Here is a 4,835-nt window from a genome sequence, read left to right on the forward strand (position 1 = left end):
GAAAGTGAGTTTCGTTTATGAGCAACAAGAAATATATAAAAAAAAATATTGTTTTCTTCAATTACGTGATGCAACAGGCGCCATCGGCCGGCAGAAGCAGCGGCAGTATACAGAAAACAAAATTAGAGCAACTAGCAAACCGAAGGCACAGAGCCCATGTGCAAAAATATAAAGGATGGTTTCGAACCACAGGGGAGTCACATTGCAATCAAAACCCAAGGGGTACGCCTGGTCATATAATTGGTCGACTGCCCCAGATAAGGCTTATATTCATGAGCGAACTAGATTGTAACTTAACCTTTGCCTACACACCCGCGCATCCAAATATACGCATATACACGCGCAGGCGTGAGCCTTTTGCCTCGTGAAGTTATCAATGCTTTCGACATTGGAAAAACTGGGTGCATACTTCTTTTGAAGACAAAATGCAGCTCTAACTGTTGTGCGGGGTATTGTAAAACTGCTGCATCCGGAATTTAGGTGATCTATGTTTCGACGAACGCGAGATGCTCGGCTTACTGGATAGCTGAATAATTCGATGTTTCGGAGGAAGCAGTTTCTGTACGCTGCGTCGACGCGTATCCTGTGTAGGCAAGTGCTACCACGGTTATATAGGCTGCGCATCATATGACAATCGCAGGTGACACCGACGCGTTCTAGCGGACCGTACTGACGGTCCGGGCAGCACTCCACTCTAAAAAGTAGGGAGTAAAATGGGGGTAAGCTGCCCTCTACCGCACCCCCCCCCCCCCCCCCCCCCCTTGATAAAAGGAAGTACCCTAGAGGACAGCTAGCTCTTTTGTGACTCCCATATAGACGTATTTATGTTTAGAGTGTACTGACTCTGTTGCAAGCGTCAGGCTAAGAGGACACAAGTGTCTATCCGTCACTCCCAGCAGAGGAAATAGGGTCTTCCTAGCATGAGGCACGATGCGCTGTTCTTGCCACGCCACATGCGTCGTCATAGCCTGCGATGCCGCAGTGAGCTGGAAACATTTGCAGCATAAAGCTCCAACGTAGTTCTCAATCTTCTCTTAGCAGCCTCCTGATTTCCTTCTTAAGCTGCCCCTGGGTGTGTGATCCCCGCCTTTATTGCAATGCTGCTCGAAGACCAGTGAAGATTCATCATCATCATCAGCCTGACTACACCCACTGCAGGGCAAAAGCCTCTCCCATGTCTCTCCAATTAACCCTGTCCTTTGTCAGTTGCCGCCACTGTATCCCCGCAAACTTCCACCCACCTAACTTTCTGCCGTCCCCTGCTACGTTTGCTTTCTCTTGGAATCCACTCCGTTACCCTTAAGGACCAGCGGTTAAGCGGGCTAAGAATTAACATGTAGAAAACCAAAGTAATGTTCAACAGCCTAGCAAGGAAACAGCAGTTCGCAATTGGTAGCGAGGTGCTGGAAGTAGTAAGAGAATATGCCTACTTAGGGCAGGTAGTGACTGCAGATCCGGATCATGAGAGGGAAATAACTAGAAGAATAAGAATGGGGTGGAGCGCATATGGCAGGTTCTCTCAGATCATGAATGGTACCTTACCAATATCCCTGAAGAGAAAAGTATACAACAGCTGTATCCTACCGGTACTCACCTATGGGGCAGAAACGTGGAGGCTAACAAAGAGGGTTCAGCTTAAGTTAAGAACAACGCAGAGAGCTATGGAAAGGAAAATGATAGGTGCAACGTTAAGAGATCGGAAGAGGGCGGAGTGGGTGAGGGAACAAACGCAGGTTAAGGACATCTTAGTTGAAATCAAGAAGAATAAATGGGCTTGGGTAGGGCATGTAATGCGAAAGCAAGTGAAGATTACCCGCGATTTAAGTGGGCGCTTGTTTACATATGCTAGAAAGCTCGCGGAGCATCCTATTCTGTAGCAGCAGGAGGATATGCTCCACGGCTTGGTGGTGCCGAGATTGGGGCACGCGTTGGTGGAACGAACACGGCAATTGCAGATCATTGGGAAATTGCGCCGCATTAATAGAATTAGCATCTGAGCATCGAATATATCCAAAAGGAGCAGTCCATGCACGTGACCTACAGGTGCTTTTCTCCGATCTATAATAATAGAGGTATAAGAGGACAGTATTAAAACCACAAAATTTTTACGAAAATCACTGCATACAAAAACATTTTCAGCCCCAGTTTTAAGCGCTCAGTAACATGCGGGTAGTAAAAACGTTCAAGTCAACGTAGTCATCGTGCTTACGAGATGCAGAGCCATAGATTTCTCCAACTGTTCCCGAATATTTGAAGGGGTATAAAGCATACGAACACTCGAGGACACAACGATATGGACTACGCTTACGCGTTGAAACTTTTCTGTCGCCTTTCGTAACGGAAATAGAAATGCTTGCTTCCTCGATACGTAAGGCCAAAAGTAAGCATTACTTGCATATGCATCAAACATCCATTATTTTTCGCCGCCACCGAAATGTGGTCCATGCTAATCTGTACGCGACTATGCGCTTCAGATCACCGAATGTTTGCGCCACTCAAGATTTGTTCATCATGTAGGTATTAAAGCACTTACAAATGCAAGTTGGCATTGGCATTGCTGCCCATTTACATAAATAAAAGTAAATTGTTAAATTGGTTTTGAAGGAAAGGAAATGGCGCAGTATGTGTCTCACATATCTCGGTGGGACACAAGTAACTCTCATTCCTTATTTCGCCCTTATTTCGTCCAGCGCAGTGAATACAACGCATAATCATTTCGGTCCAATTTACAGACTATATGTAATGAACAAAATTCTGAATGGAATCAGGCCTTAGGCACAAACCACCGAATGATCATCCGAAAATCGCATCTCACACCTCCAACACAGGCGTTATATGATATCTTCCTGTCTACTCTAGGAGCCCAGTGACAACAGCATACCACAGTACTATTTTGACTGTAGTGCTCTACACCGTCGCAATGTGCTGTGAGCGGAGCAGCTCGCACCTTGGCACTTTCCAATGGAGTATCAATTCTTCGCGCGCTGTGCGTTCCTAGTCCCTGAACCATATAGTCTTTCCGAGGCAAGCAGCTCCAAAACTTACGATTGCAACTGTTGTGGGTGCCTCAGAAAAACAAGTGCGCTGATGTAGCCGACGAGAAAGCATTTCATAACCAAAAAAATAACCAGCACTTCAAATTTTACGCTGATAAAAGGCGAGTGGCGACATGTGACGAAGTCACACGATGACGAGATTTACTCAGGCCGGCCATACACATCAGCCAGCTAGCTAGAGCTCCAACAAAACAATGTTTTTATGAAGAGAAAAGCGCTCTTCTTTACATTGAAGTGTTCATGGTTAAAAGCTTTTCAGTAGGAGTAACCATATAGTATTCAGGTTACACATGACAACTATAAGCTCAAATTATTTCTTTCGCTGTAGTGTTTGTCCACTGAGCCATTTTGGCGCTTCAGTTACAAAGCCGCTAAATGATGTCGCTCGCACCTGTATAAGACCGCATTGGAGCGCTTCGCCTTAGGGACCTGTGCCACTTCACCTTGGTTTGAGTGTCTATCCTAGCTTCGATACCAGTTCATATCTAGCTTGGTCTGTTCATTCGTGAGTCACCCAAGTGGAGGTATCGACACTATAGAGCCGTAAGTACCCCAAAGACTTTTGCCCCGCATCGTTTTTGCTACATTTTCTTGAACCGTTGTTCTTACTCAGGTTTGTTTTTACGTTGCATGATTTGAAATGGTCACTACACCATATTCTCCGAAATTCTTTCGTTTGGCGCACTTCCTTGCGGGCCTAAAACAAATTTGATGACATCCGTCAGCTTCCACTTTCGTTGAAGTTCAAAACTTGTGCCGGATTCCAGACCTACAACTGCATTTTGATTGCAAATCAAGACACTTTTTTTCCCTCCTATTCCATCAATCCCACGAGATTTATATATTTCCCTCTAATATTGTGTTCTTTAAAGCACACGCTTCATTATTCTTTTCTTTCGACTTCTTATTGCCTTCTGGAGCCTGCGTCTCGTCTCTTCCACTTTTTATCCACACAACACGGTGTCTGGAAGCTTTCAAACAGCTGCGAATTCTGCAGTTTAATATGGTTATATTCTGTACAACAGGCCAGGACAGCAGATTTTCCCGCGCTAAATTGGTCATCAACGGCGAAGTAACGTTGTCCGCCATGCGGCGCCTATCCACAATGGAAGTAACTAGCGCTACAGTGTCGCAACAGCCTCGGACGCAAGGAGTAACTGCGCCCTCTATCGACAGAGGCCGCAAGCCGACAGGGCACCTTCCTAGGACTCATCGGGCAATTCTACACCGCACTGGCCTCTGACCGAGATATCTGTTTGTGCGATTAGATAAAATATGAACTCGGCTGTAAACTCTTTATCCACTTAGAGACTAGCACCGCCCCTGGGGCTGATAAATTTCAGTTTGTATTTTTCTACCTCGCCAGCCAAGCCATATAGAGTCATGAGACATTCCTTGCGAACTTTTGAAGGAAATGCTGTAAGAAATCGCCTTAATTAGAATAGTAGTGTGACCACCGCCAGCTGTCAAACCACAATCCCTCTTTTCGGAGCGCCGTTTGTTAGGCGAACGTAACAAGCAAACGACACCAAATTACGCTCGTAATAAAGTGAAAACACCGGAAAAAATCTATCCAGTTGTTTTGGGAAGTCTCATTATCAACGTCAGCGGACATCTGCTCTTGTGCGAACCACAAGCACTGAGAGAAAAGTAACACTTGAAATGGTGCGCTAACATGCAAGAAAATTATTTAATTCTTTTAATTAAAGTGGCATGCCGCATTCATTTCTAGGGCCGTGACACTAGACGAGCCCGCCGTATTCTGCATATTGGCTGACC

This window comes from Amblyomma mixtum, chromosome 9, assembly GCF_055824585.1.
Source record: "Amblyomma mixtum isolate Tamu chromosome 9, ASM5582458v1, whole genome shotgun sequence".
Classification (NCBI taxonomy): Eukaryota; Metazoa; Arthropoda; class Arachnida; order Ixodida; family Ixodidae; genus Amblyomma; species Amblyomma mixtum.